Raw genomic sequence first — 24,260 nt, 5'->3', positions numbered from 1 at the left:
GACCATGTGCCATGGCCACCACCGCATTCACAAATGCATTCGGTAGTAGCCATCGGTATTTTTCTGACAGGTCCGTCCAACACTCATTCTCGTCTAACCGCCCCACCTGCTCCTGCCAATACTGCAGTTCCTCTGGGGTGACCTCCTGTTGCAATTCTTTCACACTATCTACAGTGTTTCGAAAAATGTCTGCTTCTACCATCCTTCTGCACTGACTAACCACAAACATGGAGGGGGTATCGTACTGGGCAGTTTCCTTAGCAATCTTATCTGCGAAAGCATTTCCCCTCCCAACATCATCAGTTACAGCCTTATGGGCACTACATTTTACGATAGCAAGGGCTTCTGGCAAAGGTAATGCAGCCAGCAGTCGCTCGACCAATTGTCCATTCTTTATCTTTTCACCATGGGATGTAAGAAACCCTCGTTCTGCCCACAACCTCCCAAAACTATGGGCTACACCGAAAGCGTATTGGCTATCGGTGTAGACGTTCAGCCTCAATCCCTTACCCAATTCACACGCTCTTAGTAGTGCAATTAATTCAGCCGCTTGGGCTGAATGATATGGTACTTTGGCCGTCTCGACCACGGTCTGCAAGGTGGTAATTGCATAAGCCGCAACCGTAGTACCGTTGGGCAATCTAAAACATGAGCCGTCAACATACAATTCCCCTTGGGGTTCCGATAAAGGGGTGTCTGTTAGATCTATCCGGCCCTTTGTTTCTTCTTCAGTCCGAAATATGCAATCATGTACATCCTGGCCACTTTCTCCTGAGGGGAGGGGTAGCAACGTGGCAGGATTCAGAGTGACGCATCTTTTGATCGTTATATGAGGTGCAAACAGGGTCAATTCGTACCCCGTAAGACGCGCACTGGTTAAGTGCTGCGTCTGTGTCCTGTTTAATAATACGTCCACAGCGTGTGGTACCATCACTGTGAGATCCGTATTTAGGACTAGCCCTTCCGATTGCCTGATCGCCACCGCTACAGCGGCCGTGGCTCTTAGGCAGCTGGGAAGTGCTCTGGCGACATTGTCCAAAACCGCCGAAAAATATGCACAGGGTCTTTGCTTACCTCCAAAGTCCTGTGTTAACACTGAAAGCGAACAACCGTCCACCTCATGCACGTAGAGCACAAAAGGCTTCCGGTAGTCTGGGGTGCCAAGCACAGGAGCAGAACATAAAGCAGACTTCAAAGAAATAAAAGCCATTTGACACTCATCAGTCCAGGGTAGAGGTTCATGCACATCTTTGGTGATTAGATACAAGAAAGGTTTAGTGATAAGGGAGTAGTTAGGGATCCATTGGCGACAGTAAGAGGTTATACCAAGCAAGGCACGGACATCACGTTGCGTGCGAGGAACAGACATTTTAGTAATGGATGCAATACGCTCCGAGGTCAATCGCCTTCCCTCCTTCGACAGGAGATGACCGAGATAGGTCACCTCCGGTCGACAATATTGGAATTTTGACAGTGACACCTTGTTACCATGTCTTGCCAGATGCTGTAGTAAATCCACTGTTGCCGTCCGGCAGCCCTCCTCAGTATCAGAGGCCACCAGGAGATCATCAACATACTGGAGTAATACATTACCTGGCAGCAAGCTCAACGTGTCCAGTATCTTTTTCAGTGCCTGACTATAAATACTGGGGCTTTCTGTAAACCCCTGGGGGGCGCGACAGAATCTGAAGCTACGGCCCCCCAATGAGAAGCCGAAAAGATAGCGGCTATCTGGATGTATGGGGATACTAAAGAAGGCATTCTTTAAATCTATGACTGAGAAAAATTGTGCAGTTGGAGGAATCATCGTCAAGATGGAATAAATATCAGGTACCACAGGATACTGGGGTACCACAATCTTATTGATCTCTCGTAGGTCAATCACAAATCGATAGGTATCAGCATAATCAGGAGTCGGTTGTACCGGGGCTCGCTTAAGAATCGGAAGAATAGGGCTATTACACGTGTTAGAGGCCGTTTCTTCCACCACTCCGGTTTCAATCAAATCATGAATGATAGACATTAAAGCTCGTTCCCCAGCAGGGGCAATTTTATACTGGGGAATTTTTGGCAACTTGGCGTTCTGCTTTAGGGTAATCAATACTGGGGAAATTTGCAAATGGCCCACATCGGTGTCTCCAGTCGCCCAGAGGGTTTTCGGGATGCACGCCAGTTCTGGTAGTAGGGATTCTGTTTTAGATAAGCATTGCGCGGAGAGGGGTGAAGGGTCTTTTATGGTCAGGTAAACCCCCTCCGGGGAACAATAAATGCGAGCATGCAATCTTTTCAATATGTCCATGCCTAGAAGGTTCTCTCCACACTGGGAGGTCAAAAGGAAAGGTGAGTTTATTGATACCGACCCCAGGGTAAGGGGAAGCGGTTGTGAGATGGGGCTTACCACCGGAGTTCCAGAAAACCCCACAGACACATTATTCTGGCCAGACAGAGCAGCCCCCTGGACTAGGGCACGTGAAACAGAACTGTTCATGGCCCCTGTGTCAACTAGGAACTTACCTGATGCGTTCAGTAATCGTGCATGGACATAAGGTCCAGCTTGATCGATTGGAATCGACACCTGCCCCTGACTCTGTCTTTGGCTGTCCTATGCTTGAGAATAACCTGATCCCTCACCTGTCATATAATCATCATTGTAATACTGCTTCCCCTGACCGTGATCAAAACAGTTCTGACCCGTCTCACCTGTCGCCGAATGCTCTGGTCTCGTAGATCCCCCTCGCTGTCCACCAAAACGTCCCCTTCCTCGACCTCTCGGAACACTGTTCTGTTCATATAATAACGGACACTGGGCTCGCCAATGCCCCTCCTGCTTACAGAAGGCACATTGATTTATGCCCAAGTCTGTCCGTCCTGTCGTCTGTGCCGGACCCGCCCCTCTTGGAACAAAATTCTGCGACCCTCGCCCTCTTCCCCGTCCTCTCTCTACTTGCTGTAACAATACTCGAGTCTTCAAGTCCTTCGACTTCATTTCTGTCCTGTCCTTGCTTTCATTCTCACGATGTTCATAGTATTGAGCCATACTCAATATTGTCGAAGGGGTAGTAGTTGTCCAGGTGCTTTCAGCAGCCTGTAATCGAGCCGATACCTCCGGCAGCAGATTGGTCACGAATCGATTCACAAACAAACGTACCCCTCCTTCAGTGGCCAGGTCCTGTCCACTGAAGTCAATGAAAACTCCCTCAAATCTCGTAAAGAAATCTGATACACTCTCATCCTTCTTCTGCTTGCAGGCCGTCAGCTTATCCCAATCCACTTTCCGAGGAGGGATCAGCGAATGCATATAATTTATTATCCTATCAGGAAGGGCCAGTATTTCCGCCCGGGGTTTATTCCCTGGTTTACGATCTCTATCCCATTCCCTTAGCTGTTCCCAAGTTCCCCCAAATTCGGTTGCATGGTCGTGATCATGTACCTGGCGCCAAATGTCCACCGGTACTAATAAAGCGAAGAATAGTTCAATGTCCGCCAACGTCATTACTGCGGAGGAAGCCGCTTCAGTAAGCTCTTTGTAATACGCGGTAGGATTCTTCCTGGGATCTGGTAATTGACTTTTTAGTGACAACACCTCACTTCGTTTCCAGGGGGTATACACCCATTGTTCCTGGAAACGCGCCTCCACTCTGGGACGAGTAACTACCCCGAGGGCGTCTACCACTTCCGTAACTTCTGGATGGTAGATGGGGTGTACTTCCCGCATAGGGTACTGGGATAGCCCCGTAGGATTAGTCGACTGCAGACGGGTTCTATACGCCACCAGGGTCTGCACATTCCCATACACTTCTTCTGGGGTAAGGCGGGATTTATGGGCTTGCGTGACGATATCGTATAATATAGCCGGGGCCCTTCCCTCCGTGTGTGTCTGCTCCCATAATGATATAAGGCGGTTCGCCATATGTTCTAATGCATGCTGCTGCATTACCGGCTCGTAATCCCTCATGGTGCTCCAAATATCTGATAATGAATAAATGGGTTGCCGCATCCATTGGGATGCCTGTACAGCGATAGTGTCTTTTTCTTCGGTTCCCAAAGCCGAACGAGTAAACAACCTTTTACCCTCAGCTAAGGGGACCGGACGCGTCGGAGTGGTGGCAGCTGCTACTGGCGTAGTACTCGCGGAGGAGGAGGGCAGGACAGAAGGGGAAGTCATTGACCCGGATGGCAGCTGTGTTGTCCCAGCTGCTGCGGCAGTTAACAGTGCTGGTAACATAGTAATCACCTCCGACACGGATGTGGACAGTCGGGAGAGTTCTGTCAAAGGAGAGGAACTGGGGGGAGCCGGAGGGGCTGAGGCCCCCGAGGTTCCTAAGGACGCAGCCGTGGCCGGAGCCGAGACTCCGGTCACCTCCGGATACAGCCATTGAGGCACATAAGGAGGCGGTGGCCGTATATCCAATAAGTCTTCTATCTCATCTTCAGCATTGGGTCGAGTCACATAGCTCTTATCTACCTTCAGTCGGAATTCACGGTTCATACAGTCTATTCCCTTCTCTGCTCAAGACCTATCATAAGCTATGGCCTTCTGAGTCACATTCTGTCCTGCCTTAGCCCTGGATTGCTTCTCCTCCCTTATCCGCCGCTGCTTGGATTCTTTCAGCCACGAACCCAGGGCATCAAACATAGCCTGGCGGCTACGTCTGGAGAACAGTTGGTCCTGTAAGAAAGCAATCTTTTTCTCATCAAACGAGCCAGTCTTTGGCCATTGCAATTCTTCGTTACTTTTAGTATATTTATGCCACAGAGTACAAAACAGTAAAGGGGTAATTCCATGCTTCACATACATATAGTGGCTAGGACTGCCTTCCGGCGGGGCAGGCTGACTCTCAGCCAGCTGAGAGTCACCTGTCCGACAGCAACAGCTGAAACAATTCAACTTACTAAAACAAGGCATGGTGATTAGTTCAATACAGACACAAATGACATAAACCACAACCAAAAGTTACAACCCTGACCGCCACCTCAGTGAGCCAGTCCCACACTAATCCATAATGTTTCCAACAATAGACATCCCTGACTACACCATAGATCCTCTCACTGCCTTCCTGGTTTACCACTGAGGCCTGTCCCGGGGAGGTCTGCGCCTCACCGTGGGTATGTCTCGTGGTTGCCCAGCTCTGGTCGTGAGTCTCCCAGGTGCAATCGGGCTACATTCCGCGCGCGGTTTATCAAATCAGAAAAAAGGGCCCATCAATTCGTACCAATTGTACATGTACTTTCAAATCAATGCCCAGCCATACCAATCGGGCTTCGAACCAACAGTGGCACCGCTCTCCAGCGCCTGCCTCAAAATCAATGCACCGCCCTAGAGCCTGTGCTTCAAATGCAACTACACGCTCCACCTCGCGTGCTTCAAAATCAAAACGGGCACTGCTTATAATCAGTGCTTCAAATCAATATTCTACTCACCGGGTGCACCCTGGTACGAATGTCCGTTCTTCGCTGCCAACTCCTCTTGACCAACTCGGTCCGTTTCTTGGGTTGAGCCCGTAGGACCCCGGTGAAGGGTGACTAGCAGCAGAGGGCATCCCGCTCGAGCGCGCGGAGCGGAACCCTCGAGCTCGTTCTCCGCCCACCTGGCCAAGACGCCCTCGAACCTACCACCCGATTACGGGGGAGGTCAGACCCTATCACGGGGTCCCTTCGTGGTCGCCAACTGTTGTATCCAAATTTTCATCTCAAGGGCCACACTTACCGATGGCCCGCAATGTGAGTCAAATAATGAGCAGTTGGCAACGTAGAAGGTTCAAGCGTTTATTGGCCAAACAGAAAACTCTACATAGAGGAGCCTCATCGATCCTCACCCAGGAGGTGCGCCGAGGAAGACTCTGGCTCCTTGACAAACTCATACTTTTATACATTACAGCGCAACATACAAAGCCTTACAAGTGGAAAAGTACCAGCCCGTCCAGGCGCTCCTAATGAGCTCATCCTATATCTAGTTTCAGTGATACAAAAAGGGCTACTATCTTTAAGAATAGACGGTCGGCCGGGTGACTCCCTTCTCATCCCAGGTTCAGAAGGAATTTTGCTGGGTACTCCCTTTTAGCAGATGTGACCTTGCTTCTCGGTCGTAAATACAATTCAGCCTGTCTTCTAAACTGGTGCATGCTAAATGGGGAAAATATGGGCTCAGGGAACCACGTGATCGTAGTTCCTACATGACGAGAGAGTTAAGGGCCAAGATGGCCGCGGTCCTGTTTTCGGACCTTTCCGTCGCACTAACTTAGTACGACGAAAAGGGGCCTTATTACGGGACTGAATCAAATTAGCTAGTTTTAGTTATGCTATGCTAATCATATATGTTAATTTGAATCCTACAAAGGATAGAAAGCTGTTGATCAACAAATCCAAAACCCACATCATGGAATGTGGTCTGGGGCGTAATAAACCCCATTCCTATTTCATTGATGGGCATAAGGTGCAAACGGTGAACTCCTTTAACTATCTTGGCATTAATTTTACTAAGAATGGTTGCTGGTCCAGTGAGATTACCTATGTCCAGGCCAAGATGGCTAAATGTGCACATGGGGTGTTCAAGTTTGCATGTAAAATTGGGGATAAACGGATCAAAGACATGTTAACAATTTATCAAATGAGATGTCTTTCGATTGCCCTTTATGGCGCTGGGGTTTGGGGTCACGCTTCGGCCCGAAGCCTCCAAGTGGAGGAAAATCTCTTTCTTAAGAGACTTTTGTGTCTGCCCATATCTGCCTCTAATGATCTGGCGCATAAAGAGCATGGGATTCAACATCTCTCAGACCAAATTACCTTAAGACCATTAATGCTATGGCGCGCCATCTGGTCGAAGGAAGAGACTTCCCTAAACAGAGCCATCATCCGAGACTGTTTGTTAACTGACGACCACCTGAAGATTCCCTGGATTCAATTTGTTGTCAATAGTTTTTTAGAGATTTATGGATTTGATATCAGAAAGGACATGTACGTTGCCTCTAGTTTGTCCAAGGGTGAGATGAAGATCATCTCTATGAGCCATAAATCAGAGAGGCGGGAGAGGATTGGTGGCAATTCTTCCACATGTATGCTCTATGGAAGATACAGTGAGACTGTGGGCTACCAACCGTATCGGAGTTATGTTACTAGAGCTTCCCACCGGTTTGTCTTAACCAGATTAAGGTTGGGGATTGTGCACCATTTGGTGGCCTTCCCCTGCATTAAAAAATATCCGATTGGCCCATGTCCATGTGATCACTCATCCGCACAAAGCACTATGCACTTTTTATTGTTTTGTAAATTGTACGGTAACTTTCGCTCAGCCTTCTTAAAACCTATTTTTTTGAAGTATGGAATCCGAAATGTTCATGATTCTATGAAGTTGTTTTTTAATCCCCACCCTGATGTCTGTGTTTTTTACTGCTACCTTTCTCCTACAAGCTGTTAAAGCAAGGACTAGCATAATATTTTAACTGTTTTTTATTCTCGTATTCTGTACTGTATTTTTAACCTATGGTTTTTATGATATTGTATTTGATGTATGTATGTATGTGCTTTTATGGACTTTGTGTTTAAGCTCCGAATAAAGCCTTATGAAATGAAAAATGACCAGGTTCAGTGCAGCCATTATATAGTTAGACATCTTGTAATGACTGATGTCCACTATATATATCTTAAAATGGCTGACCGCACTTACAAAGCCTGGAGAATCGACTTGGGGTTTGTAAGGGTGTCCTGCTCATGCAGGAGCACACTCACTCTTATAGCCAGGCATCCTGCCTTCAGCACTGAAGGATCTTCCATAGAGGTACTTATAGTTTTTTTTAGTGTAGTGACCTCAGATATAAGGAAACTTATATCTGTCATGAGAGGTGCAAGCACCACCTCACACAAGCTGCAATGGCAGGCCTGTAGTCCGAGTTTAAGTGGACTACTTGATTAGCAGGATCCCAGCAAACTTCAGTAAAAACACACTGACACCAGGTAAAAAGTGGGAGTAACCATGAAAGCAAATCCTACTTTCCTACATTGATATTCCTGCTACTTTCTGATACCAAAGAAGAACAAAGGTCTCCAGCCTATTCCAGACCTCCGGACAGTCAATCTCTTCCTCAAAAGGAGAAATTCAAGATGCTCACGTTGGCTCAGGTCTTGTCTGCTCTAGACCAAGGAGACTGGCTGGTAGCGTTGGAATTGCACAATGCTTATTTTCACATTCCCATCCTGCCTGCCCACAGACGTTAGTGGTTCAAGGTGGACTTCGAGCACTTTCTGGCCCACATGTAAGTCCCTTGTAAAAGGTACCAGTGTTACCAAGGGCATTGTGACTACAGTTTGTCTCTAAGGGCTGCAGCATGTATTATGCAAACCTAAGAGACCCCTCACCAAACACATACACACTGCCACTGCAGCCTGTGTGTTTTGGTGCAGCTAAAAGTGGAGTCGACCTGGCACTCATTCCTATGTGCCAGGCCTCCCAGCACTACAAGAGGCATAGGTAAGTCACCCCTACAGCAGGCCTTGCAGTCCTAAGGCAGGTTGCACTATACCTCTTGTGAGGACATAACTGCATAAGCAGCTATGCCCCTATAGTGTCCAAGTCCATTCTTAAACATTATAAGTGCATAGTAAAGCCATACTGAGTATATGGGCTGGGAGCTTGTCAATATGAGTTCCCCAGCTTCATGATGGCTTCACCAAATCCCAAGATGTTTGGTACCAAATATCTCACATTAATGAGCCCATACTGATGCCAGTGTTGGATTAATGCACTCAAAGGGCACCCCAGAGGTGCCCCTAAAAAACCTACCAAACCACTAGTGTGTGCCTGACTGATCTGCACCAGTCTACCACTTCTAGACATGCTTTTGACCCCTGAGGTGAGAGCCTTTTGCTCTCTTGGGTCAGAAACAAAGCCTGCTCTGGGTGGAGGTGCTTCACACCTACCCCCAAGCAAGAACAGCTTTGAAGGGCGTTGAGCCTCAAAGGCTTCCCACCCTTTGTTATGTTAGCCAGGGCCTATCCATCTTGTGGAGATCCCGCCCCCTGACCAAGCTCCATTTTTGATGAGAAAATTAGCAATCAGAAGATATGTGTTCCCACTCATTCAGGATCACCCCTAAGGTGTCCTGAGCTGAAGTGACCCCCTCCTATGAAAATTGTTTTGGAGGATTTCAGCCGATAGTATTATGGGTATTCACCCTCCTCAAAGTGAGTGGACATAACAAGGGTGTAGTCACCCTGAAGATAAGTAGCCCATTGACTACTGCCTTCCAGCCCCTGTAACACCCCTAAATTGTGTAGGGGCACCCCTGAACCTTAATCCTTCGTTCCCGAAAAACTACGAAGAAAGAAAACAAAGAAGAGCCATGTAGCAGAGGATGACTGAAGACACCCACTTACTTGTCACCAGCCCTACCGGCCTGTCTGCAGCCCCGAGGATCCTGCGAAAACGGACACGTCCCGCAGCCCAGTAGCCTCCAAAAGCCTCTGGAAGGACTGTTACCTTAAACAAAGATCAGAACTCCTTAAAACAGCGTCCCTGTTCACCACGAAATTCCAAGAAAGGACTCTGTGACCTGCTGAACCGTCAAACCCCGCTTCCGGATCCACCTTTGCACCCGACGCCTCTGGCCCCAGTCCATGTGGCCCACAGGTCTCAGTGAAGTTCCTCAGCGATCCAGAGCATGAGTCCATCATGGGCTGCGCCTCCTGGACTCCATGACGACGTTTGCACCCTCAATGCGAATGACCCCCAACCGCGACTGGCTCTGGTTAGGATTTTCCGACCTCGAAAGAGACCCCTGCACCCGTAGCCCTTCCCGTCTTTGGGAGCCAGACTGACGGTGCCCAGGTGACCCTCAACATCCAAACTCATCTGCCCAGCCACCAGTTTCCTTCGCACAGCTTCCTGGTCCTAGCTCACAGCCTTTGTTTGAGACCGTCTCCCCCATTGATTTGTATTGGGCACCTGATGCTGTGTTGGCACTCTGTACCCGGCCACCCCTGTGTCACTGAGGGTGTAGGTTTGGTGATGCCTCATGGCCCCCCAGTTCTTGTCTTCACCCCCGGAGGAGGACCTCTAGCTCCGCTTTACTTACCTGTATTTGTCACGACTTTGAATACCCCCCGGCTCTAATGGTTAACATTGGGCACTGTCTCAGAGTTTGACCTCTGCACCCGGCCGCCCCAGTGCCACTGGTGGGGCAGTCTTGGTGCTCACTTGAACCTTGCCCTTTGTTGACCTAAAAACCCGAAGACTGGGTTTGAGAGTAAAGCACTTTACCTGTGAAATTGTATTCTTGTTTACTCACATAGGATAACATGGCTCAATTGAGATACTGGAGTGTGTATGTTTTTCTTGACCTGCAGAGTATTGTTATTTCTCAAAACTGTATATATCTTGTTGAAGTGAAGTCCTGCACTAAGTATTCATTTACTGCATTGAAAAGTATTGCCAGTTTGAAAACTTCACTTACCTGCAACTAAGTTTCTTTGATTCTAGTGATAAAAGTAACAAAGTAATATTGTTACAAACCATTGGTCTTGGATTTAGTCAGAGTGCGTGTAATCATTTCTTGCTTGAGTGTGTACAACAAATGCTTAACTCAGCCCTCTGATGAGACTTACTGCTTGCCTACACTACTACAAAAGAGAGCATTAGTATGATCTACTTTAGCCTCTGGTGATCCACTGGACCCGTTGCACACTATACCTTACTTTGGTATAGTATATACAGACCAGCTTCCTACAGTAGGGATACAGGGGGCACCTCTAAGGTGCCATTTGGGTGCATGTCATAATAAATCAATTACTGGCATCAGTACGGATTTATTAAGACAAGACATTTGCTACCAGTATTTTCAGCAAAGCCATTATGTAGCAGAGTAACTCGTAATGACCAGTGCCCAGTACATACCTTAAAGTGGCTTCCTGATCACTTGCAATGCTTAGGAATAAAACTAAACATTATAGGGACACATCTGCTCATGCAGATGTGTCCTCACATGTAATAAAAGGCAACAAGCCTTAGGGCTGTAAGGCCTGCTTTAGGGGTGACTTACATATAATACATGCAGTGTACAAAGGCATGGCACACAGCGAGTGTGCCATGTTGTGTTTTCCCAATGATTTGAACCATTTCATGCATCCTGAAATAGCAGTTGGCAGTTTGTGCGAGGTTCCCTTAGGGTGGCATAATACATGCTGCAGCCCTTAGGGACCCTCTTTAGTACCCATGCCCTGGGTACCAAGGGTAACATTTACCAGGACTCACATAGATGCTAAACTCCTTGCCAATTGGATTACAAGTAAGCACTTGTCTAGTTTTTAGGGAAAGACCACAGGCACTGGGGCCTTGTTAGGAGGTACCCAGTGCACCATTAAAGAGGAACATCAGTACTAGTGAACAAAACGTGAGGGTGACCATGTCAAAAAGTAGCACTTTCCTACACCCTCCCACCCCCAAACAAAAGGGAAGGAGACTAACCTTTCTCAAGAGAGCCTTCATAGTGTAAGTGAAAAAAACTGGAAGGGCCATCTGCAGTGGCATGAGCAGCCCCAGGTCATTGTTCCACTGCAAAGGACTACTCATATCCCATGCTCAGAGACATCAAACAACACAATGAACTGCTTTTAATAATCTGGAGCTTCTAGAATGAGTGCTGAGCACATTGCTTCCTTCAGAGTGTCAAAAGCCTTTTGACAGCTCACTGTCCAGTTTACTTTCTTTGGTTGCTTTTTGGAAGTCAATTCTGTGAGGGGTGCCTCAATAGTATCATACTCCTTCACAAACCTCCTGAAGTGCCAAGCCAAGGAATGCCCTGACTTGAGTCTGGATTGTTGGAGCGTCCCACTCCAGAATAGTCTGAATCTTGGGCTGTAAGGGTTAAACTTTGCTTCTACCTTCAAGTTGACCCAAGTATACAACTGATCCCTGTCCTATCTGGCACTTGCTGCCCTTGATAGTGAGACCTGCCTTCTGCAGGTCGTCAAGTACCTTTCTAAGGTGGATCAGGGAATCTTGCCATGTAGAGCTAGAGACAGCAATATCATCAAGATATGCTACACTCTGACTCTCGCCCACCCATGACTTTGTTCACCAGCCTCTGGAAGGTGCAGGGGCATTCTTTTGACCACATGGCATCACAGTAAACTGGCAATGCCCATCTGGGGTTGAGAATGCTGATTTTTCCTTGACTCCTGGAGTGAGTCCGATCTGTCAGTACCCTGAGGTTAAGTCAAAGGTACTGAGAAATTTTGCTGCACCTAACCTGTCAATCACTTCATCTGCCCTTGGAATAGGGTGAGCATCAGTCTTTGTGACTGCATTGAGACCTCTGTAGTCCATGTAGGAAGCTGACTGAAGATACTATATCAAGGTAAGGTGTAGTGTGCACAGAGTCCAGTGGATCCCTAGAGGTTTTACAGAGGCTTAAGTAGATATTTCTAAATGCTCTCTTTTGTAGTAGTGTGGTCGAGCAGTTAGGCTTATCAGAGGGCTGTGTTAAGCATGTGTTGTACCCACTCACTGCTGCATGGCTCTTTAGTCCTTCTTCTTAACTAGAACACAAAAACTGAGGCTTTTGCAGCACACCACTTGTCCTTGTTTAGTCTTAATAAAATGTATCACACCTTTGGGTATAAATAACCCTCTACTACAAATGGAGACAACTCAACAATATTAATCAAAAACAGAAATCCAGAAAGGTCAATCTTCTTGCTGTTCAGCAGTCTTTATTCATATTATAAAAGTGTTAAAACTCCCAGCACACAATTTGACGACACGTGTTTCGTCTTTTGCTTAGACTTTTTCAAGGCATGAACGTTGAAATCAACAGCCAGAATTGTAGATGGACCGCAATTAGTCCTGCGTAATAATATGAATACCGGAATCCCCAGTCTGGATGTTTGTGCTCACGAGTCAGTTCAATATGTCCCAAATAGAACCCCGAGCACAGTCCTGATGTTCGTTCATTAAATCAGGATAATCCAATATATTTCAGAGCTGGGTGCGGGCAAAAGGACCCTTATTAACGTCCTTTTTTTTGGGACTGTAGGGACATGCGGATCAGCTGAAGATTTCGAATAGTGCAAGGTCTCAACGTACTATGGTTGGACCGCACGAGGTGGGAACGGGTGACATGTGTGTAATTATTTCCACAAGAGTACCACTTTAAGCCGTGGATGGGAACGTCAGAATAGTGTCCGTATTACAAAAAAGGAGGACGGTTTGGCTGATTATAAGGTCACAGCTCGCATTAGAGCAGGGACGTTAATAAAGGTCCTTTTGACGAGTTGCAAATAACGGGCAATTGGTGTGTTTACGGGGATCTGTTCAAATATTACAGGACCTGACCTTGGGAGTATGATTTATAGAGGATGAGAATGAGTCTAGTGGCTAAATGATTGCACACACCCAGCTCTGAAATATATTGGATTCTCCAGTATTGGGGTGTCTTTCATAGATTCACATGCTTGAATATTCCCCGTTGTCGTAGTGGGAGTCCCATGGTACATAACATAGCAATGTAGTAATTACATAAGCCAATATAGGCATAAAAGAAAGTAAAACCATAGAGTTCTTATGGATAGACAACTTGTCACTTCTATAACATATTACTGTCATTATGTTTTAGTCCAAATTCCAGCCAATCAGGCGTCCGCACCCTCTTAGAATGTTCTCCTCAGAGTCTCAGGCCCTCAGATTTTTGTAGCACAAGAGTGATATAGAGTCAAGTAGAAAAAAGAGCCTCTGAGGGGAGGAGGGTGGGTCACATGTGAATCTATGAAAGACACCAATACTGGAGAACCACAGTTTACAGGTAAGTAACTTTTGTTCTTCTCCAGTATTGGGGTGTCTTTCATAGATTCACATGCTTGAATAAGAGTAGTGAGCAGTGATATCAGAAACAATACAAGGTACATAAGAATCAAAGCAACCACAATACCCAGTTCAAAAAGACTATAGGTATATAAATAGAAACACTATTACTTTTAGATACACCAAAACATGCAAGCTGCAGTGTGCATGTGTTTGGTGAGGGGGTCTCTTAGGGTAGCATAATGCATTCTACAGCCCTTAGAGACCTTCTCTGGTCACAATGCCCTTGGTACCATTTACAAGGGACTAACGTGGGTGAGAGGTGTGCCAATTGTGGAAACAAAGGTACAGTTTTGGGAGGAAAGAACACAGGCCCTGGAAACCTGATTAGCAGGGACCCAGTGCACATTCAGTCAAAGTTGCATTCAAAGTTAGGCAAAAGGTATAACCATGCCAAAAGCAGTATTTTCCTACAGTTCACACTAAGCCTCAGCTGTGGTCTACCTCACTTGGAATGAGGTTTGGGGATTAAGTCCACTGGGCTGTCCCAGGGACTTTCAGAGGATGCGATCACCCATAACTCTAGCATCTTCCAGACTTCAGCTCTGATGTTTTCCTTAACGTGGTCAGACTGCCTGTAACATTAGTTTTTGGCAGATAGGCTGTCCCCAGAGTCCACATCTTGTGTGCACCAGGTTGTCTGACCAGGGGTTAGGGAAAATAGCTCAGCATACTACCCCAGGACTTCCCTGCATTAAGTTTGCTGTTGGGCAGTGAGGGTGCCTGACAAGACAATTCCTTCAACAGACAAATCTTCGGAGTGGTTAATAAAAAGGCCAGGGAGAGGTTTACGCTCTTCTTCCTGACCCTCATCAGTGACAATGAGCATGGTCACATCAGCCCTGTGATGAACCAATATAAGGTGATTCACATGAATGACCCTCTGGGGGCTCCTAGAAGTGCCAAGTTCCACCACATATGTGACCTCCCCTTTTCTCTCAAGGATAGAGTAGGGTCCACTCCATTTGTTCTGGAGGGCCCTTGGTGCCACAGGCTCCAATGCCCATACCTTTTGCCCTGGTTATAGTTTAACCAGTGCATCCTTTTGGTCAAACCATTGCTTCTGGAGCTCTTGGTTTGCCTCAAGATTGTGGCTTGCTTTCTGCCTGTACTCAGCCATCCTTGAGTGAATTCCAAGTACATAGTCCAATGTGTCTAGTTTGGGTTCTTTGAGAAGCTTCTCACAGCCTTCCCTTGCCAGCCTTAGAGGACTTCTAACAGGATGGCCAAACAGACTAAAGGCCACTCCTTTCTGTGGCATCTCTCATATTCATACCTTTCATGGTCTTGTTGAACCTTTCAACATGGCCATTTGTTTGTGGGTGGTGTAGGGTAGTGAACTTGTATGCCATCCCACACTCAGCACACATTGCTTTCGGGTAAGCAGACATGAAGTTACCTCTGTCTGAAATCACCTCCTTAGAGAAACCCACTTTAGAAAAAATACTTAAGAAGGCCCTCACAACTGCAGGGGCAGTGACAGTCCTAAGGAGAATAGCCTCAGGATACCTGGTGGCATTATCCACTACCACCAGAACAAACCTGTCTGAAGCTGTTTGCGAGTCCAGAGGACCAATAATATCGATCCCTATCCTTTCAATGGGAAACCCAATGACTGGTAGTGGAATTAAGGGGGCCTTTGGTTTGCTACCTGTCTTTCCACTGGCTTGACAGTTGACACAGGAGTTACAGAACTCCTTTACTTTCTGTGACATGTTTGGCTAGTAGAAGTGGTAACCAACCTACTCCAAGTTTTAGTCTGGCCACGATGCCCAGCTGATGTCCAGCTAAGAGGATGTCATGGGCCCTAGTGAGTAGAAACTCCCTGTACATCTGAGGCCCTACCACTCTCCTAGTGGCATCAGGTTTGGGATCTCTTGCCTCAGTTCATTTGAGCCCTTCCTCTCAATAGGTCCTGTGGGAACACCTGATATCTCCCGTTTCATGGGCAGCAACTTGCTGCCTCAGGCTTTTGAGGGTGGGACAGGTTTTTTGTCCTTGGCACAGATCTTCCCTAGAGGGTCCCCCTGGTTCCTAGGAGCTCTGCTGTGTAAGGCCCAAGTTCCTGAGGCTCACTTCCCTCAAGGGCTAACAGGTCTTCTCCCTGGGGAGAGGGGACCTGAGCTTGTGTCTTTGTGGAAGTTGGTTTCCCAGCCTTCCTGCATTTCTCTTGGAGGGTTGGGCCATTATTCCAGGCTCCAAGGCATATTTTTAACCCTGGGCTTGGCACTTTTGTTTTTATACACACCCATCCAGGTATTCCCAGCATGTCTGCATGTGTTCCCATCTCTACCTCAGCCCATGCTAAGGTCTCCAGATCATTACCTAGCAGACATTCCTCTGGTATGGCAGAGGACACGACCATCTTCTTTTGGCTAGTAATCCCTCCCGACTCCAAGGTCACCATAGTCATGGGATGAACCTTGGCAATGTTATAAGCATTGATAACTGGATAGGTTTGACCAGTTATGTGCTATTTTGGGGATATCAGTTTTTTAGTCACCATGGTGAGACTTGCACCTGTATCTTTTAGTGCTTCTACTTCAACCCCATTAATGAGTGGCTTCTGTTTTTATTGCTCCAGGATACTGGGCCAGACAGGTAGGGTAGCCATATCCACCCCACCCTCTGAGACTAAAATAGCTTCAGTGTATTCTCTGACCTGGTCAGGGTACAACAAGGATCCATAAGGTGATTGAATAGTTGAAGCCTGTTTGGGGCAGGAATAGTACCTAGTTTGGTGACCATTCTGTTTACAGAGATGCCGCCTAGCCATCTTGGGATCCCAGCTTTTACCCTGGTACCCGCCCCTTGATTGTCTCTGGGCCCACCCTCCTGAACAGGCCTTTGGGGACCTTTAGAAGACTCTTTGGATTTTTCCCCTTTGTGTCCCTCGTCTTTCCCTGGGGGGGGGGGTTGGGGGCAGTAACCACTTTTCCTTTGCTCACCGCCACCATGGGTCTTTCTGAACACCCTTATTTTGACCCAATGGCCAGCCTTCTTCCCCAGCTCTTGGAGAGAGACTTACCCTAAGTTCACTAAGTGTGGATGCAGGTTTTCTGAAGTACAATCACTCAACAGATGCTCTTTCATTATCAAATTATAGTGCCCTTCATAGTGTTGCACCCTTATGCCTTTCAACCAGCCACCTAGTCCACAAAATCTACCCAGGACTGACTCATGGTTTTGTGAGTCTCCCTGAACTTAATCCTGTATTCCTCAGTGGTGAGTCCAAAGCCCTCAATCAGGGATTCATTAGGTCATAGGACTCAGCATATTCCTCATTAAGTGTCAGGAGCCTATACCTGCACTTTCCTGAGGATAACTACCACAGTAGAGAGCCCCTGTGTCTCTGGTGTAATTTCCTTATTTTACAAGCCCTCACAAAGGGTGTAAACCACTTTGTGATATCATTACCCTCAACATATTTAGGGACAATTCCTTTGGGGATTTTTGGATCAAAGGTTTCCTCTCTCTCCCTATTTAATGTGTTGCTGCCACCACTCATAGGTGCTAGACCCATCTCATCCCTCTCTTTTTCTATAGGCAGGATTTCTTTTGGCTTCAAGGGCTGCTCTTCTGGCTAGTCTCTCAAGAATTGCTTCATCAGATCTAGCTCTTGTCTGGACCTTGAGTTGCCTGACCTGCCCCTAGTAGGGGAAGTCCCTGGAGGTACAGTTTTAGGATAGATGTGAGGGGGTATTGCATTACCTTCTCTAGTGAGTTTAGGGGGACAATTTCCTGGAGTTCTGTCCCCACTGTCATGGTCACTGTCCCCACTATCCTGCTCACTGTCCAACTCCTCTTCTAGATGGGTGTCAGGATCTTCTGTTAAATGGGTTGCATCAAACTCTGCAAGGAAAGAGTAGTGTTAAGCATTTGTTGTTCACACAGAGTCAATAAATGAGACACACACTCAAGAAGAAATTTGAGAACAATTTAGAAAAACAGATTTTTATGTCATTTTAGACACCAAGATCATTGGACTCAGGTAAGCACTTTCAGAATTATAGATGTTTGTAAAAATAGAAAAATACAGTCCAATCACGGTTTTGAGGTATGAGCCTCGAATGTAGTAATGTTATCCTATGGGAGAAACATACACTGCATAGATATACTTGCAAACGTTTTTGGAGGGTGCCTTCTAGGATTTAAGGTTCTTAGGGGCCAAGGTCCAAGAAACCACTAGCAGTTTGATTTTACCTGCCCTGGTCTGTCCGGGTGCAGAGGTGCTGGTCGCATTGCTAGCCACATGTGCTACCTGTTAAAGTCTATGGAATAAGTGCCTCCAATAGAAAGGCTGCAAGTGGGGACAGGTCCAGCAGAACCCAAAGGGGGCTCAGCTCTTGAGAGTCACTGGAGCACAGGGACACAGTCTGTTTACATGAACCCATGCTATGGGGTGCCGGTGCAGAGGTGTTTTGTACAGAGGGTCGCTGTAGTTAGAGGCTCTCACTTGGCTTTGGTGACTTGGAGAGGGAGAGAAAACAAGACAGCAGGGCCACTCTCAGTGAAGTCCTCAGGGATCCTGAAGTCCCTCGATGGGTGGTTGGCGGCAGTGGTGTCTGAATAGGACATGCAACAAGCCTTAGTAGATGCAAGGGCTCTGGTACCCAGGGTATTGGTGCTGAGAGGCTCCTGGAGGGGTCGGCGTCTCTAGATTTAGTGAAATCAATGGAATTGACCTCCTGGACTCATGACCACCTCTTTCTAGCGAATTGCTCGCTCAGTGGGCCTGATGGCCACCAAGACGAAGTACTGGGTCGATGCGGTTGGTGCCTGTAGACACAAGGGGATTGCTCCTCACACCAAGGAAGATGCTGCTTGGTTGTTGAAGGGGAGAACAGTGCTCCAAGCGTTTCGGGCCAGGCAGGGTTTGGTGCCAATCTCAGTGTAGTACCTTTGTCCTCATGACTTTGGCTCTTCTTTGTCCCTCCTTCGGTAACCAGTAGACTAATCTGAGTTCCTGTTGTCAGGGGGGGGGGCCTAAAGGCTGAATTTAGAGATGTTTAAGAGAATGTAGGATAGTAGGTAATGGGCTACGTACCCCTGAGGTGACTACACCCCCTATATGATGACTTCCTGGGGAGAGTATTCATAATCCTGACCCAGAGTACCTACTTTCACCATATCCAAGATGGTGAAACCCTTTTTTGACTGTCCACTTCAGGCGGCACACCTTAGGGGTGTGCCTTGCCTAAAAGCATGACACGCCTTCTGACTAACTAATTTCATTGCATTGTTTCTGACCTCTGATAGCGCGGAATCTCACCTACAGGTGGTCAGAAACTTGTCTGTGGTGGCAAGCTGGACGATACTGGTCAGCCAGCACGCTAGAGGACTAGTAGGTTTGAAGGGGGAACCTCTAAGGTGCCCTCTGGGCTGCATGCCATAATAAATCTAGTACTGGCATCAGTACAGATTTATCAAGACAAGGCGTTTGATACCAAGCACCATTGGTTTCAGTGCAGCCATCATGTAGCTGGGTAACTCATAAAGCCCATGTTCTTAAGTTGGCTGCCTGCTTACTTGCACTATCTAGTAATGGAACTAGACATCACAGAGGCCCAGCTGCTCATGCTGATGTGCCCTCACATATAATATAGTGCACTGTGCATTAGGGCTCTACGGCCTGCTGTAGGGGTGACTTTGATATAGTCTATGCAGTGTACTTTGGCATGGCACACAGGGAGTGATCCTGTTTGTGTATTCACAATGGTTTGTACCATTTCACACATCCTGTAATGGCAGTCTGCATGTAGTTTGTGTGTGGGTCTCTTTGTGTGGCATTATACATGCTACAGCCCATTGGGACCCTCTTTAGTACCCATGCCCTGGGTAACAGGGGCACCATTTTCCAGGGACTTACAGGGGTGCTAAAGTCCTTGACAATTGGGTTCTAATTAGACATTTACCTTATTTTATGGGAAATAGAACTGCCACTGGGGGCATGGTTAGCCTTCACCCAGTGCACTTTCAGTCAAGTGCATCAGTACTAGGGGAAGGGTGATCATGTCAAAAAGGACATTTTCCTACAAGTGTCAATAAATGAGAGTGACACTCAAGAAGAAATTCAAGATGTTATAAAAATGGCACAGATTAATATATGAATTTAGACACCAAGATCTTCGGAATCGGGTAAGTACTTTCGAAGTTATCGATTCTACAAGAAAACAGTAAATAGTAAAATAACGGTTTTTGAGGTATGAGCCTCAAACGTGGTAATCTTATCCTATGGGAGGAAACACATACACAGCACACATATACTTGCAGTCGGTCTTTGAGGGTGCCCATTTGAACTTAAGGTGCTTGGGGGCCAAGATCTAAAGAACCACCAGCAGTTTAGGTTTATCTGCCCGGGTGTGTCCGGGTACAGAGGTGCTGGTCGCAATGGTAGCCTTGTGCGCTACACTGTAAAGTCCATAGTCCCTGAAGCAAAAACAGGCTGGGAGGGGAGCAAGTCAGGCTAAATTCAAGGTGGGTGGGGCTCAGCTTGTGAGGACTCCTAGGCCATGGGGACGCAGCCGGTTGTCGTGAACCCAAGCTGTGGGACTCGGGTGCAGGGGTGTTTGGCTGGGTGGCCACCTGTATTGGAAGCTCTCATATTTACCAGCTGACCTTTAGAGATCCTGAAGTCCCTTGTCGTGCAGGTCATCTTTTACAGTGCTGGTGACCGGACTGGACAGAAACCAGCCTTGGGTGGTGCAAGTGCTCTGGTGCCCAGGGTATTGGTGCAGGGGGGCTCCTGAGGGGTCTAGCACCTCAAAATTCGGTAGAATGATGGGGCTGATCTTGGAAGCACAAAAACCACCTCCTGGTGTGATGCTCCGTTTGTGGACCTGATGGCCAGCGAAATGACGTACAGAACAAGTGTGGCCGGTACCTGCAGATGCAGGGGGAAGGCTCCTCCACCTCAAGGGAAATACTAAGTGGTTATTGAAGTGCTGGGCAGTCCTCCAAGGGCTTGGGGAGTAGGTGCAGGTTTTGGACTAGTCGGTCTTTGCGATGGTCAAAGTGCAAGCACCCAGACAGGGTTTAGCGCCAGTTTCGGTGCATGTCTTCTGTTCTCACGAAGTCAGCTCTTCTTTGTTCTTCTGTTCCCAGGTAGAAAATTCTGTCACTCTGACGTTGGGGAAGGTGGGGCTAAATACTCAATTTAGGGAAGTATGTGGTAGTAGCCATTTGGTGACTACACCCCCCTACATGACCTTTTCCTGTGGGTACTGGGCTTAACCCTGATCCAACATTGTTTATTTTCCCAAAAATCAAGATGGTGTTGTGTAGTTCCTGAAAATACAAAGGATCTGTGCATTTGTTGGACAACATAAACTAAGGGCTTGATGCCAAGACTGATTCCGGAAACCCCCGCTGGATATGTCAGCCTATAGACCAGCTAGCTCAAAATGCCACCATATGCCCACTAACCTTACCAACGAGCGAATCGTTTCTGGCAACCATCGAACATGACAACCCTTGACGCTTTAGGGATTGTGGAAACAGTACAGTATTTTTCACTCAGTCAATCGTGCTCACTAAGGGGCCCATTAGGATGGCGGTCGGAAAACCACCCCGACCACCATGGAAGTGGAAAACAACCGCCCGCCTGCACCGTGGGAAAACCGGCAACCAAATTAGGATCAACTGCCAAAACAATCTGACCGCGGCGGAAAGAGGCCAAGAAAAACCACCCGTAGCAGGTGGAGATGGCCAAAATCCATCCACGGCGGTCAGATTCGCGGTGGAAAAACACCAACCCGCCGCAAGTATAGCGGAGACACCGCACCGGAAATTAGGATATCCCCGACGGTCCTATAGTACGTACCGCTGTCTCCGACTGCCGCGGTCGCACAATGGGATGAATGGGAGAGCCAGCGGAAGAGCTGAAGCACAGCCACTGCAGCGGACGATCCGTAAAAAATATGGCGGACGATGCAAAAACCCACAAGAAGGCCAAAAAGTGCACACAGAAAACTAGTCAAATACAAACCCAAATACACAAAACACACCCCAATGACACAGCCACATGGCAAAAAGAAAAATACAAATCCCAGGACAACACACCTGACAGCAACACCCCAATTGGACAGACCTACATAGCTGAGTATGAAACAAGCCCCTTCCCTGGCCACAATCCTTTGCAATACTCCAGGAGAGAAGGGACACATACCCCAGCTGACAGGAGAAGCTAAGGACACAACATCACTAGCCACACCACACACAGCACCACCACCACCCCCACACCAGCACAACTAACCTCCCTGCACAACACACACCATACACAGCACAACCACCAATCACACTCCTGCACCCACAACCCCTTTGCACACCACACACCATGGCCACACTGAAAATGCCCAAATTCACTGAGAGTGAGTTGAAGGTCATGATAAATGAGATAGTCAGATTGGAACCACAGCTTTTTGGCACCCTGGTCCAACAGACACCATTAGCCACAAGGACACAAATGTGAGCAAGGATAGTCCAAAGGGTCAATGCAGTAGGGACCACCTCAAGATCAAAAAAGGAGATCATGAAGCGTAGGCATGATCTGAAGAAGGTGGTCAAGGAGAGGAGGAGCAAGAACCGTGAGCTGGCTCAGAGGACTGGCGGTGGCCCTCCCATTCCACCAAAACCATTCACACAATGGGAGGAGAAGGTGCTTGCCATACTGCATCCAGAGAGTCTCACAAGAGTAGCCGGAGGAGTGGAGGCTGGTAATTACAAACAAATGACTACCACCACTCTGCTATGTACTGTCATGCACAACTACAAAGCTACACCACCTAGGACACATACCATCCATCTGCACCACACACTCACAAAAACATGGCTCACAGATCCAACATTCACCCACTCCCATTTACCCCAAACATAGCTACCAACATAACCATGGGGGCATGTGTACAGGCAGACAGCACTACAACTCCCACCAGGCCCCCTGGCCCACAGCATCAGCAAGATGGACCCTTCCCACCACCCTACCCAGAAGCATGTGTCAGCCATTACACAACCCACATCAAACTCACAGGTAGGTAGCTATCCTCCCTGGGAGGGTGTCTGGGGGTGGGGGGCCTGCACCACTACTCCCACCATGCCCCCTTTCCCACAGCCTAGCAAGATGGATCCCTCACACCACTCCACCCAGAAGCATGTGTCAGCCATTACACAACCCACATCAAACTCACAGGTAGGTAGCCATCTTCCCTGGGAGGGTTTCTGGGGGTGGGGGGCCTGCACCACTACTTCCAACATGCCCCCTGTCCCACAGCCTACCAAGATGGATCCCTCCCATCACCCCACCCAGAAGCCTGTGTCAGCCATTACACAACCCACATCAAACTCACAGGTAGGTAGCCATCTTCACAGTGAGGGTGTTTGTGGCTGGGAGGCCTGCACTACTACTCCCACCATACCCCTGTCCCACACCTGAGCAGGATGGAGCCCCCCCAGCAGGTGGAAGCCATTACATAACCCTCATCAAACTTACAGGTCGGTAGCCATCTTCACAGTGAGGGTGTTTGTGGGTGGGAGGCCTGCACTACTACTCCCAACATTCCCGCTGTCCCACAGCTGAGCAGGATGGAGCACTCCCCCCATCCAGAAGCATGTGTCAGCCATTACATCACCCTCATCAAACTTACAGGTAGGTAGCCATCTTCACAGTGAGGGTGTTTGTAGCTTGGAGGCCTGCACTACTACTCCCACCATGCCCCCTGTCCCACACCTGAGCAGGATTGAGCACTCCCCCACCCAGAAGCATGTGTCAGCCATGACATCACCCTCATCAAACTTACAGGTAGGTAGCCATCTTCACAATGAGGGTGTTTGTGGCTGGGAGGCCTGCACTACTACTCCCAACATTCCCTCTGTCCCACACCTGAGCAGGATGGAGCACTCCCCCGCCAGAAGCAGTTGGAAGCCACTGCAGTACACCAAACAAACCTACAGGTAGGTAGCCATCTTCACAGTGAGGGTGTTTGTGGCTGGGAGGCCTGCACTACTACTCCCAACATTCCCTCTGTCCCACACCTGAGCAGGATGGAGCACTCGCCCATCCAGAAGCAGTTGTCAGCCATTGCAGTACACCAAACAAACTTACAGGTAAGTAGCCAGTACGTGCACCCACCCATTTGTCACAAATTAAATGGTGCCATATGACAACACCAACCCTCTCATTGCACAAAGAGGCATACCTACCCCATTGCCAAGCACAGTGTGCACACAGGTAAGCTAAGGAAACTGTCACAGCCACCAAAGTGTGACACACCAATGCACAAGTAGAAGAAAGTCAGGGCACAATCACGCATAGCACCTAGTTACATGTGCATCGCCATGGGGCAAGTGCAACAAGGACCATTCAAAAAATATGAAAGCATGTGTGGTGGCACAAATCAAAATATGCACATGACAG

Source organism: Triturus cristatus, chromosome 12 (assembly GCF_964204655.1).
Source record: "Triturus cristatus chromosome 12, aTriCri1.1, whole genome shotgun sequence".
Classification (NCBI taxonomy): domain Eukaryota; kingdom Metazoa; phylum Chordata; class Amphibia; order Caudata; family Salamandridae; genus Triturus; species Triturus cristatus.
The sequence above is the reverse complement of the archived record's forward strand: the minus strand, read 5'-3'. Positions refer to the sequence as shown.